The sequence below is a fragment of the Cygnus olor genome, chromosome 3 (assembly GCF_009769625.2).
Source record: "Cygnus olor isolate bCygOlo1 chromosome 3, bCygOlo1.pri.v2, whole genome shotgun sequence".
NCBI lineage: Eukaryota > Metazoa > Chordata > Aves > Anseriformes > Anatidae > Cygnus > Cygnus olor.
Window position 1 is genome coordinate 5,040,218 of NC_049171.1, and position 14,694 is coordinate 5,054,911.

A 14,694-nucleotide genomic window follows, 5' to 3' on the forward strand; every position below is an offset into this window, starting at 1 on the left:
AAAGCTAATATCACAGTTAAGGTTTTGCTAGGAGGTTGATTTGTGCCTTTTCCTGGGAAAATCCTAAAGTTCTTGTGTAGACTTTTCTTTGTAGTCTTATATAGACTATTCTTCTGTACAACTTTGGGGAAGGTTTGGTCTTTCTAAGTCAGATTGCTCATCCCAAATTCACTCAGTGTCCTGCACTGACCACTCTGTATAAGGTTTTATCATACTTGGCTTCAGAAGTAAAGAAGTTCATATTGGACCTTTCAGAATTGTCCCCTGACCTTTCAGATCATGCACTAAATGGAATTGGCTCTTGATATTATTCTCTTTAGTCCTATCTCAGAGTGGCCTCCCAGTTGTTGCTTTCTGCCACACTGACCAAGAAAATCCAAACTGTTTTTCTTGAAATCCTGTTGTTCACTCCTTAGTTTCTGTAATCTTTTTTTTTTCTTTTCCATTTTTCTTCTATCTCTCTAACTTTCCTTCTGCATATTTTGTAGGATTTTATCCTCCCAGTTGGTGAAGGAGGAAATGCCAGAAGACTGTCTTTGTGTCCATGATAATTCATTCTTCTTTTCTAGTGAGGAAGAGGAAGAGGAAAGGGAAGGGGAAGGGGTATTTGATCTTCTCCTAAAATAGTTATCTAAGACATTCATTGTTCCCTGGACATATCAGCTCCTGAGAGAAGTTTGTCTCAGATCCTTAGATAGTTGAACACAGACTAGATGATTCTATCTCTTTCTATCCATATCCAGTAGAATCCTGGATTAAAACAATGATTTCTGGTCACTGTAGTACTAAAAAATATAATACTAGTTGTTTGCATTTTAACATATATATATAAATTAAAAGGAGAAGGAAAGAAAATAATGTGGCAAAAAGAATATTAAAGTTCTTTTTCTGAGATGCAGATAAATTTTTTTTCCTAATGAATTCACTTTCAACCTCTGCCCAGTCATGAAGTATTGCATTTGTTGCTTTGTTTTACAGATGGAATAGCAGTGGCACGTAGTCTATACAGCTGTGTATGCAGTATCTGGCAGAGGTCTGGCTGGTTTTCTACTTGCCAGCAAGCCACATTTTTGGCTGGAAGAACCAGGATTGTTCAACTTTACTGGCCCCAGTCACACTGACACTTCTATATTATAGTGGCTGATGCCAAAGTCATTCATGTTCATTTCACTCCCTAGCAATGACTACATGATCTAATTTCACTGCCCTTCTAAAACATTGCATGCATAATACTAATAAATAAATAAATAAATAAATAAAACCTTTCTGGCATATAGCATATTTCATCTGCAGATCTCAAGGATCTTTGTAAAGGAGGTCTGTATTTTTATACTCATAATCAGAAGACATAATCAGGTGAAGTATTTTTACTGTTTTATTTCCTTCTGAAATCCAAAAATGTGAAAAAGAAATAAAATCAGAACTCAAACTCTCATACTGCTTCTATACATATAAGCAAACCAGCACTTGAGTAGTGTCCCACAGTCCTTCCACTATTTGTTAGCAGGTTCCCTAGCACTGCTTTGGCTGGTGCTAATACTCCAGAATGTTACCTCCATCCAGTGAAAGGTCCATGGCCCATTTTGTTTACTAGTATAGGTTCTGCATTTAATGTAAATCCAGGCCTCTCCTCATTAAGACACCTTATTTCTTCTCCACATAATCAATGCAATCTTCTGCTTGTTAGGAAACAGGCACTAATGCAGATCCCTAACTGATAGGCACTAATGCAGATCCCGAACTGATAAATATGGTTGACTTTAATTGATAGACATGATTGATTTTGCCAATGCTCTCACACCTTTTTTTTAACCCAAGTTTTAATCAAGAGTAATGACTTTGAGTATAGGAACACTACTTTGTAAGGAAATAAATAAAATAATAAAATAAATAAAATAAAATAAAATAAAATAAAATAAAATAAAATAAATAAAACAAAATTCACATTGTCCAATGTGAATGTAAGAATAAAAGACATCAGACTTATAAAGTAGGATCCTATAAGGAATTAACCTCCCAGTTTTGCTAAGGAAACAAGAAGTGTATATGAATATATCTTTCACTTAGGAGATAGACAGCAAACAGTTTTAGAAGATGTAATACCTGAAAACAAGGGATGCAGTCATTCCTGTAAAACGCAGTGTCCTCTCACTGACAAAGGCAAAAGCAAAACTAGGTACAAGTAATATGAAAGATGTTCTGTGGGATCTATACCTTCCCTTCACCTTTCCTGTGAATATTTGTCTATTTCGGTGATACTGTTCATTAATTTGGTAATTGAAGCTGCCATTTCTTTATCACTCAGCAAATTATTAAAATATTGCCAAATTTTCAGAAACAACTCTTTTAGTGTATGAGAAAGGATCATTTTCAATGATTTTTCTATCTTGAGAGTGTTCCAAACGTGACTTAATTAGCCACTTGAGAATGTGTAAAAAGCTTGGTTCTGAAACAAAAGGTTTTAAATGATTGAAAGTGGTTGGTTTTTTTGTTTTGTTTTGTTTTGTTTGTTTGACTGATCCAAAATAATATCTATTTTGTTTTGTCTAGTGAAAATGTTTACTATTTCACTCTCACATCCTGTACCAGAATTGGAAAAATATGCACTAGTTTAAATTAATCCTGGCTTAGAGGCTGTTTTCTCCCAGTTTCTGACATTGTCATTCACCTCTGTCATCACCGAGAACATTAAGCCAGCTCATGCAGTCTTAAGCATTTAATACATTTGATATAGATTTAGGAGAGCACAGGCCAATTCTGCCCACTGGGCACAATCAAAGAATCAATCAGAGAATCAGAGAATCCCAGAACCACAGAATGGCTGATGTTGGCATGGACATCTGGAGATCGTCTAGACCAATTCCCCTGCTCAGGCAGGGCCACCTACAGCATGTTGCCCAGGACCACATCCAGATGGCTTTGACACAAATTCTCTAGGCAACCCATGCCAGGGCTCCAGCACCTGCCCAACACAGAAGGGCTGCCTGATGGTCAGAGGGAACCTCTGTCCTGGGTTGTGCCCATTGCTTCTTGTCCTGGCCCTCGGCACAACTTCACAGTTTACTGAGTCTGGCTCCATCCTCTCTGCAGCCTCCCCTCAGGTAATGATAGACTCAACGTGATTCCTCCTGAGCCTCCTCCTCTCCAGCCTGAGCAGACCCAGGTCTCTCAGCCTCTCCTTACAGGAGAGGTGCTCCCGTTATTTGATCACCTGGTGGCCCTGGATCAACTCTTTCCAGTATGTGCAGGTAGTCTTGTACTGAGGGGCCCAGAAGTAGACACAGTGCTCCAACTGTGGCCTCACCAATGCTGAACAGAGTGGAAAAGAACCCCTTTGTTGACCTACTGGTGATAGTTTGCCTAATGCAGCCCAGGATATCATTAGATCTGTTTGTGGCAAGGGCCCATTAGTGGCTTATGTTCAGGTCTGCTTCCTGGGTCTCCATGTAAATGTCACATATCCGAGTAGGGGCTAAGGCATGCTAAAGTTCCTTAATGTCATCGCCAAAATATTCCCATAATAAGGCAGACCAGCAATTCTGAATTGCTTTGTCAAGATGCTGGGATATTTTAAAATGCCAGCAAACCGCTTGAATTTCATTTTTATTTTTTTCTCCTACAAAACTCCATAAGATGTAATATTCAGTCTCCAGACCTGAAGGGTAACCTCCAACTCAATTATTATCTGCCTTGATTTCTTAAATATAAAGTGGCAAGTCTGATAGTTCCTTGATATTATCCAGCGTTGATATTTTCTATTTTAAGAATATGATTATTTTGGCAAGAGCTGATGCCTTTCATGCTCCTGTTCTGATAGTTCCCGAGTCTCACAGATACAAGTATGCATACAGGAGTGCATGTATGCATACAGTAGTGTACTTGTATGCATACAAGTACAGCACACAAGTATACATCACAGGAGTGTTTTATTACAATAAGCCATTAATAAAGCCTCAAAATAACAAGATGTTTCAGTAGTTTAGCTTTAGGCCAAGGTTACCATGTTTGGTTGACTAATGTCACATGTTTAAGTCTACAGGAAAAATTCTTAATGAGTAATCATATTTAGAATGCACACACCTTTAATTATCAGAAAAAAAATGTCAGTGAGTGGAAGCATTATTTACTACTTCTTTCAAAATATCAGATGATTTACCAACACTTTTCAGGACTACATAACAGGCAAATAGTTTTCCTTGCAGAACTTCCATTTTGGTTTAAATCTTAGCTTGTTTTATAATTATTATTATTACTTTTGAGATATCGTAATTGCATACAGTAAATTATAAGCACTGAAAATTGTTTGTCTAGTATATAACTTTAAATGTTTGAATTAAATATCCAAAATATGAAGAAATAAAACCTGACTTTATCTTCAGCTTTTTATGCAACTTCAATATTTTACTATTATTTTCAGAATTACAGGAATAAAAAAAAAATGATTTAGAAGCTTTAAATAAAGATTACATAAATTAAATAATAAAAATAGATTTTTCACTGTTTTTAACATTAATGAACACTGATTTGCATAAATCAGGCAGGGATTTGTCCCTTAAATCTTATGGCTGGCACTCATTCCTATTCTCTTCATCAAAAGCATCACTAAATGCTCTATTTTAGGTATGCGCAAATTGTGTGTCTAATGTAGAAACACATCATTTCAACTTTCAAAGTTATGTCAAACTTCTTCATATTTCTGTGAATAACACCCATTGCGGTATTTTTTATTATTGTTTTTAGTCTAATCTCAATTCTTTGCAGTCAATAGGCATTTTGTCATTGACTTCCTTGAGCATAGGATCAACCCCTGAAGCAAGAGTAATACCTAGCCTCCTTTCTGAGATTAACCCAACCCTTCCATTTCAATGGCTTATTAACCACAGGAGAAATAAACAAAAATATAGGCCTTTCTCACTGTTCAAGGAACTGCTTAAGGAGAGGTGATTTTACAGAATCTGTGTTTCAGCTAAATGCACCATGAGATTAAAAGACAGCTTTGCCAGAGCAATTGTGTTGCAGGTACTTCATCCAACTGTATGACTTTGCAAACTCTGCTGTAGGTTTACACACTCCGTGGCTTTAAGTATTTCTGAAGTACTGTACGGTAATAATTAGCAGCCAGAGGCAAAATAATCATTGCTAGTTTCATTTAATGCTAAAGCCAAAACTGGTATATTTCTGTTGGCTGAAATGTCAGACCTTATCTTCATTATTCTAAGATCAGGTGGAAAAAATGTGCTTTTAGACATGCTTCTGAATGAGACTGCACAGTTTGCAATACATTAATTTGAATGTAAGGTATGCCTTCTAGTGGCTAGAGAAGCATATTTGAAATAAGAAGGTTGAGCAAATATATCAGTGTAACTAATTCATAAGGAAATGTTAATATATAAATTAAAATTAAAATATCAAATTGATGTTCAATTAATTTAGGTAAGTATTAATATTATAACTCAATGACGTTTGTGGGAATTCTGTAGTGGAAAGAAGTTGATAATGTTGCAGAGCAAAATTTTCAGAGTGAACACAAATAAGAGAATGTATTTTCATAAGGCCCAATGCCATCACGTGAACCACTTAACTTTCTAAAACCTGAGCCCTCCATTTTGCATCTAGTGATTCTTAAAAAGTTATTCCTAAAAAGTTGTTCTTCACTGTTCTTGAACACCTGAAACCTCACCCATGAGCTTTAGAAAAGCTTCACAGAACTGCAAATTCCCCAAGGGTTTTTAACTATGTATGCTTTGTCTCCCTCCTCACCACAGCATAGCAATTTTCCATCTTCCACTTAACAAGAAAGGTTTCAACTAAGTTAAGGTAAATGGACAATGAACGATGTCAAATAGCCAACTTCTACCTTGTTGCTTTTGTTGCTTACAATGTTGAAACATTATGGCTGAACAGACCAGATATTTTTCCTTCAAATTTTAGGAAAAATAAATAAATAAATGTTCATCTCAAACCTTGTGTGCCAAGTTTCAACAAGGAGTGAATTTTTATAGTCAAATTATAAAACCCTGAAAATAGGAGTTTATAATGGAAACGCTGATACAACCGTAACTATGGTATTGCAATTGCATCACTATAAGAAAATTGGTTCAGATAATATACCCTTCTGGAATGACTGCAGTTCTAAATGATCCTGCATCTCCATAAATCTAAGCTAACTCAGTAATTCAAAATTACTAAGATTTAAGTTTAGTACCAATAAGCAATAAACTTATGGCTATTGCTATAATAACCGCTGGTCTGTGTTCCTTTATTTCACAGCAGGTGGTCTTTGGGCTGGTTTGCAGCCTGCATGAAAATACTTCCAACTAATTCAAAACTAATTCCTGAAGTTGAGCAAAGGCACATTTCCAAACTTTCTCACAATTTCATTTCACTAGCAAAGAACTTGGTTGTTTGTTTGTTTTGTTGGCGGTATGTTGGGATTTTTCCCCTTTTCTCTTTAATCAGTGCCTAAGCATATTGTCCCTTTTTACACAGTTTTATACTAATATATTTTATGATGACAGCTGTCTCACTGTATGTCTGCAAAGTGTCAAGGGAAATTCAGAGGAACACGTAAGTTCCTCCAAACACACTGTTCCTTTATATCATCTTACTCCCCCATGCCCCCAGATACACCTAATATTCAGAGTGCTAAAATCTCATGCCTGATTCTCCTGTCAAACTGATCAGCCTTATGTGGGCATGTTTAGTGACTGATTCGGGCCATGAGCAAGTGAGAAGAAAATGGGGTTAATAAAGTCTGTTCCCACAATTTGCCAGAGCCCAAAATTTCCTTATCTTTGGACTAAGACAGAAGCAACATCTTGCCTTTTCATGTAATGGTGAGGTGTACCCCCTTCTGCCATGGGCTCAGTGCTGTTGATGAGATGTCTGGTGGTACCTTGCCTTTGCATGTGGCAGGGGACTCCATGAAGTGCAAGCCATGCCCTAGAGGCACTCCATCTCCATCAGCGGTGCCTCTATAAAATTCTTCCAGGGTGACAAAGAGAAGACAAGACCTCTTGGCAGTCTTATGCAACTTCTTCAACGCCTTCTCCCTTGCAGACCTATCAGAGTTAAAATGACCAGGTCCCACCCATTTGTCTCTTCTCTTTACCGTTGCTGGGATCCAACAAAAAAACTTAAAGCAGATCAGCTATTTAGTCCTTCAAGAGGATAGGTTTTTGCTTGTTTGTTTGTTTGTTTCAAGGCAGTAAATTCAAGGAATAAGGCAACATCTGAACTCTGCCAGCATGCTGCATCTCAGTTTGACATGAAAAGGGTTTCTTAGCTAGCTAGAAAGTCAAAAGAAGCATTGATACTTGGTCAACAGAGCCAGAACAAACCAACAAGGTACAAAGCACAGTGCTACCTCAAATACTCAGGTTTAATTTTAAAGTACTTTTTTCTTCTTTTTTTTTTTTCAAATTAAGTGTAGACAGATAAAGTTATGTCACATTTGTAGAAATACATCAGTTATCATCTGTTCTTCCTGAGGTTATGTTTTTAAAAACTGACAATTAAAAAAAAAAAAAAATGTATGTTTTGTTCCTTGATACTTAAAGAACTTAATAAAATCTACACGTTCACCTTTTTCAAGCTACTATACATTCTGGGCATCCACTGACTTGTTCTGTGGGGTCTGGAGGAGTAAAGCAACTCCATGCTTCTGCAATAGCTTCTCTCCAGTATACAAAGACAATCCATAAGATGTACATGGTCCCTGAGCTACAAATTGCGTAGACACCAAGAAACTATTGAGACAACCCATTCAGCACTTGCTTTCTCTTTTCTTCCCAAATCAGGTGCTGTCAGTTTCTGCTGGAGATGGTGTTGAACTAGGTAGAGCTTCTGTAAGACTCATCCATGCATGCAATAAATGAAATTCAGTAACACTGGAAATTCACTGTGTTAGTTTTCAGCTGGATCTGTTCCCTGATCCAACTCACAGTCTGGTCACAAAAGCATTTGTGGTTTGAGGGAGGGTGTGAGAATAAAGAACGGGGGAGAGGATGTTTTGGCAACTGTGCTGAGCTATGTTAACTAAAGTGATTGTGGAGTTACGCATTTTTCTCAAGTTAGATTACTGTAAAAAGCCTGCAGGAGCTAGACAAGGTCTCCCTCCATCTTTGCCAAAAAAAAATAAAAATCACAAAAGGTTGAAAAGCTATTTTATATACACAATTTCCATTTTACTAACACATGGTCAACTGCAGATCATTCTAGTGTGAATAGTAAATGATGAAAATGTATCTTTTTTTTTTTGCTTCAGTGAATTACAATTTTTTAAAAATAATACAGTGAGATATAAAAAGCCAAACTCTCTTTAGTTTCAGTCTTGAGTTTCTCTGAGCGATTCTGGAAATTGTGAGATATTTTCTTCTATCATTTGTTTTACAGCAGAATTTGAAAAAAAAATATTATATTCCTTCCACTCTAATGGAGAGCTGAGAATACCCTAGATAGCATTTTTCAGAAAAGAACTTTTAAAGCTATAGAATTTGTTTGTTTCTTTGCTCATTTTCTTATGGAATTAACTGTTGGGTTTGATTCCATTTTTACAAATCAAAACATCAGACCCTTTCAGACATTGGCACTGTGTTTCAAAGTTTCTGAATGCTTAGTTCCTTCTGCACCTCTTACCTAAAGCTACACATTAATAGACCTTGTTAGACCCATGGAAAGAGTTGAAGAGATAAAGGGCATTAAATGGGCAACCCTTTTAAAAGGCCTCATTCTCTGCATCTGTTCTGCTTTCCCTCATTTCTGAACTTAGCAAGACTTTATGCACCTCTGCATACTTTTTTCTCCTTTATGCAAGATGTTGTTTGGTGTTTTTTATGTTTTGGTTTGTTTTTTGTTTGTTTTTTTTTTTGTTGTTGTTGTTGATGCTGTTGTTTGTTGTTTTGTTTGTTTTTGCTTGTTTTGTTTTGTTGTTTGTCTTTGAAAGGTGTTAGGAAGGACCTTAAATAGAGAAAATGCTATGTAATTTAGAAGACCAATACAGAAACATGTAGGAAATTTGTGTAAAAAGAAACACAAATAAGTAAGAGTCTACATAATAGCCAAGGTGAATAGCAGAGAAACCCCCAGGCTGGGATATGTCCCTATGCATCATCTAATCGTTCTCAGTAATGAAGACATTTACAAAGACCAACTGTCAATGCCTAGTTTGTGAGCAGAAGAGTTTGAATTCATCAAATAAAAATAAAAATTTTCTACTGATGGAAAACCATAACTCCGTTGACTTCAAGTCAGACTGTGCCAAGCTGTGAATTTATCCCAAACTGCTAGCCCAATTCTCTTTGGTAATGACCCCGAATAGATTTAGATTGGTGTGAAATAGATGGAAAATGGTTGGTAGCCTGTTATCAGTGCATTTCCCTACTCCCAGCCTTTTATCCCATGAGAGTAGCAGAAGTGAAAAGGTTTCAAACTTATGAAAATATTTTTCCACCATGCCTGTTCCCTAGCCCTGTCTGTTCTCCTTTCTCTCTGCATAAGCAGTTTTAGACTTTATTTAAGTGTCGCATTTCCAAGTGTTCACGACTCTGTACAAAGCTCGTCACACATCACTCATGCCTTATTTCACGGGTTGAGCTGGTAATTAGCATATTTCACAATTAGCCAGTGTATTTGCTTTGCTAATTTCATTCCATGATGAAGGTGCTAACTTGGCGTGAAGCTGTAATGTACTGGTTGATTTATTAAGCTTCCTCTGATGGATGAAAATCACATGCTGTGCCTTTACTGTCGGGGAAAGTTAACAACATCCATTTGTAAGAGATGGTATTTGAAAAGTGATGTTGGTGTGATTGAATGTGTGAATCTGTAATGAAGCCAAGTCAGATAGCTCCTTCCCGATAAAAATCATACTCAACTTCTGTGGTGGCTCCTTCTTGAAACTGGGCTTTCTGCCTAGATTCTCCCCAGAAGTGTACAAGTACCAACTACTCAATGGGTATTTAGAGTTCGGATCTTACATTGTGCACTTTAGGACAAAGAATTTTTTTTCTTTTCATGAATGAGCTACACCTAAAAAGCCTAGTTGACCAATCAGTAAATTTATCTGTGAGAGCACAGGATTTCAAGTGCTCCTTTGCAGAAAATCTCTAGTCCATGACACTGGTTATTAGACTAAACCATGGCAGTGGTTGTCCCCATTTTTTTGTCCCCAAAGCCCATGAGTAGCCAGCCATGTTCATATGATGATACTGTCTTATACAAAAAATAATAATAATAATAATAAAATAAAAAAATAATAATAACAATTGTGGCTGTAAGCAAAATATCTGTGAGATATCTGTTGGATATCAAAATATCTGTGGTTTATGATTTTTACTTAAAGATCAACTTTATGAGTTACTCGTGATCTTCACCAGGTTAGACAGCTCTAGACAAAACTGGAAGAGATGTAGGATGGGGAAAGTTTCATGTTTCAATGAGAGCTATTGTGTGTGACAGGGGAATATCATGGCATTGGCCAGAGATGATGGGAGGAGTAGTTACAGGCTCCTTCCCCTCTGGTAATTCGTAATTTTGTTCTTTGAGTATACTAAGATCTTTTATGCTATAACCTGCCAGGTTAGACAGTCTGTCTGCCTTAAACATTTTATCTATGCTTTAAGTGCCTCTGATGCCTAGAACACTCCAGAGTATTCACACACTCTTGAAAGTGATGTCCCTGTGGTCTGTGGAAGGATCCCTGCTACCTCATACTCTTCTGTGGCCAATGATTGGGATAATTTAATATCTGCTCTTTTTATCTTCCAGTATTTCCTTTGATTTTAACTCCCCTAAAGATTGTATGTCATCTGGAGAAATGTTTTTGAGAAGGGATTTTGTTCTAATGTTCTATGCCCAGAAGAGCAGGTTAAGTTCAATCTCTCTAAAGCCATCACATTTTGTATTATATCTGCATTTTACCACTGCATCAGATATGAACTATTGAAAAACTCAACATTAACAGGTTTCAGCACAGTTTGGCTTTTAAAGGCATAAGAAATCAGATTGATCTGTATCAGAACTTGAATGTGTTTCACCAAAATGTGAAAACAGAAGGGAAAAAAAATAGTAAGGCAAAAATTAATTAGATAATCCTTGTCTAAATATAAGGAATAGAATGACCCCAGAAAAAAGTATGAATCTCAATTTATTTAAGTAGACAGTAAAATCACACAGGCAAAGGTAACATGAGCTGATGATCTTCAGAGTCTATTCTGATTTCTGCCCTCCATATTTTCTCTATGCTGGATTAATCTTTACTTTGTATAGCTATATACATATGCGATGTTATAACAGTGTTAATAAAAAACAAAAAAAATGAATTCATGAAAAAATATCTTAAATCTATGTACGCTTCTAAACATGTACATAATTTCCAGTTAAATAAGTGCTTAATTGCCATCAACTTCACCAGTTTAAAGAGAAACACAGATTTAGAAGGGTTGTTTCCTTGCAAAAGTCCTTGCTTTTGTACCCACTCAAATTATATCAGTAATCTGGGCTCTACTTTCCCGCACAGTTGAAAACTGCCTAGCCGAATTTTCCAGTCTTTCCCACGATTAAAAGACAAGGAAATGTCTTTTATCACGAACATTGATGACTTACTGACTTTGGCAGTCTTCACTCCTGCTACCAAAATACATTCTTGTGTCCGTTCCGCTCCTCCTCCATATCACCCACCCTTATGCTTCATGCTCCTTTTATTCCTTGGCTCAAGCCAATTTTGTAACTCGGCAGAAGGCAGGAGCTGCTGCTTCACACAACATTTTGCCTCCCCAGTGTGAGCCCCCAGTTCACACTTCCAGCTGAGCTTAGAGACCATGATCATTAATATTGTTACTCATGTTGTTGTTTGTGCTCCAAGAGCTGCTTTTTCACTCCAGAGAGTTACACGAAACTTAAGAGATGCCATTTGGTCAGCCTTATATCATCAAGACTGCATGTAATTTAGTATATACGAAAGGATGCCTCACCTTGCTGGCTTTTGTCAAGAGTTTTAGACTGTTGCTTAAATTTTGCTAGTTTAAAATCTATTTTAAACTGAATAAAAAGTTACCATGCCTGACATGAAGTATTACAGAGGGAGAATTAGGACAAATTAGAACAGTAGAATTAGAATTAGGACTGTAGATTAGGACAAACACAAAAATATTTTGTGCTTGCTACAGTTATAGTTTGAAAACTGTTTTGTGCTTTTTTTTAATTATTATTATTATTTAATTTTTTGTTAGACTGAAATTCATATCAGCACAGCTCTGTTCATATAAAATCAAAGCCAATGCAGACATTTATAATGTAAATATCAATCTCTAGCTAAGGCCAGCACTACATTCTTCAGTTTTCAGATTGGCTACCTTCCTCAGAGTGAAAACGGCAGTTTTAATTTCACATTTATTTATTTATTTATTTTATTTATTTTCGCAATTGAAAGAATAACATGGTGTGATGGTGATTAAAATTAGATTTATTGGTACTGTTTATCTCTGTAAAACATAAAAGTAGCTCCATCCTTCAATAGATATATTACCCAGTAGCTGTTGAATTAACCTCATCTGTCAAACTGTCGTGTATGTGACTGATATGGACAGAAGATATCTTTCTTCTTTCTTTCTTTCTTTCTTTCTGTCTTCCTTTCTTTCTGTCTTTCTTTCTGACTCTCCGTTTCTCTCTTCTCTCTTTCTCTCTCTCTCTCTCTTTCTCTTTCTCTCTTTTTCTTTCTTTCTTTCTTTCTCTTTCTCTCTCTTTCTTTCCCTCTCTCTCTCTCTCTCCTCTTCTTTCTAATACACATTTGACTTTTTCAACAAGAGTCTATATTTCTTTTGTATCACAGGCCAAGTAAGATATTTTCTCCTCCCCTTTTATACTAAAAAAAAAAAAAAAGAATTATATCCTTAATATTTTTATCTTGTTGCTATTGAATTCATTTATAGAGTTCTGATCCCAACTACACAAAGGCACTGAAATTCTGCTAGTGCATTCAGCAACCAAGAATCAAAGTTCATAGGTAGCCAGGCCATCGCTACCAGAAAGAAGCAACTTTCCCAGCAGAAGAGATGTGAACTTGTGGGACCATAAAGGTCTTCCATAACCTTGTTGAGGAAATCAAGTCCATGGCCAATAAGTCTAACTCCAAATTTTTTCTGTGTCATCAGTTCCGGAAAAAGAAATATCATGGAAGCCCTTAATGAAAGCTGGGAATGATGATAAATAGGAATTATACTGTTAAATGATGCTGGTATAACGAGATTGGACTTCAAGACTACCCTCATCCTAGGACACCAGCACTGAACAGAAGCATTTTGTGTTTATCCTGTACAACACATAGTACTTGAGCTATTGTCAGAGAACAGAAGATGAAAGAACAGCTCATGAAAACTTGTGAGTTTATTAATGATACCAATGCACATTATAATAAGGTCAAAATTTGAGGCAGGCCTTTGGTGTTTCCTAATACTCTGGAAGAGAGGTTGATGACAGGAGATATCGAGGAAAATGCATATGATGCATAATACAATACGTAGGGAAGCATAAAGACAGGAAGCAGACCAGTATGTGAATGAGGGTCCTTGCTCAGTGGGAAAGAGTAATTTTAATACAAATAGCTACAGCATGACAAAGCAGCCTACATAAAAAAAAAAAAAAAAAAAAAAAAAAAAAAAAAGTACCAGCTCCAGTCACTAAGGGCACCCTTCAGTCTTTACACATGACTTAAGTGCTGTATTTGGACTTCTTGGATTTCCTGCAATGCACCAGCTGTCTTGTGCAGACTCTTGTTTAATCTTTAGATGTTAGGCATCCAAATTGTTAGTCTAGTACCCACATGCTTAGCTCCCACGTCCCATCCATCACTCTAGTGATTATGCTTTCAGTGTTTTAGGCCTGCTTAGCATCATTATATATTAGAGAGCTGGGACATCCTATACAATGTCTATGGGACTTCTGGACAAAAGAGAGACATGCTTTTGGAAAGTGAGTCTCCAGTAAGATAGATGAGCCCACATGTCTGTTGGGGTAGAAGTAAAGGAGTTTGGTCATTCAGGCTGCCAGCTGGGTGAAAGGTGCAGACCAAAGCTGACCACTGTGCCCAAAGATCTCTCTTGCTACCAATGGTAAAAAATCCTACTCTGAAGTTAAACATGAATGATTAAAATCTTGGTGGAAATACAGAAATCAAGCAGAACACTTCCTTTGCCTTGAAACCTCTCCTACCACCGTCACTGCAAATCTCAGTCCTGCACTGATGAATTTGGTGGCTGTTTCTGGGAGAGGAGAGTAAAATTGCCACCTTCTTTGGAAGCAGGTGACAGAGTGGCATGTGAGACAGTGACATGTTGAAGTGTGAGGAAGCAGGGCTTGCTCTGTGTGGCCTGCACGCTTATCTTTCATGCAGGAAGCATCTTTTGAAAAGGGTTGCAGAGAGAAACACTAAAGCAAGGACCTGACGCCTCTAATGTCTGTGACTCAGTTTATCGACTGGAAATGAGCCAGAATTTCTCTTGCTGCTGTAAAGCCACCCTGAAGCCACTAGATGGTGCTTTTAACCGCTAGTAAAATCCGCCAGTGCTCACAGGCATGATTTTTTCGTTTTAAACAGTAATGCTGGAGTTTTGGGGAAGAGGGGTTTTTGCGAAGAGAAAACTTACCCGGCATCAGAAAATACAACCAGAAACACAAATTTATCAGAAAGAAAAAGAA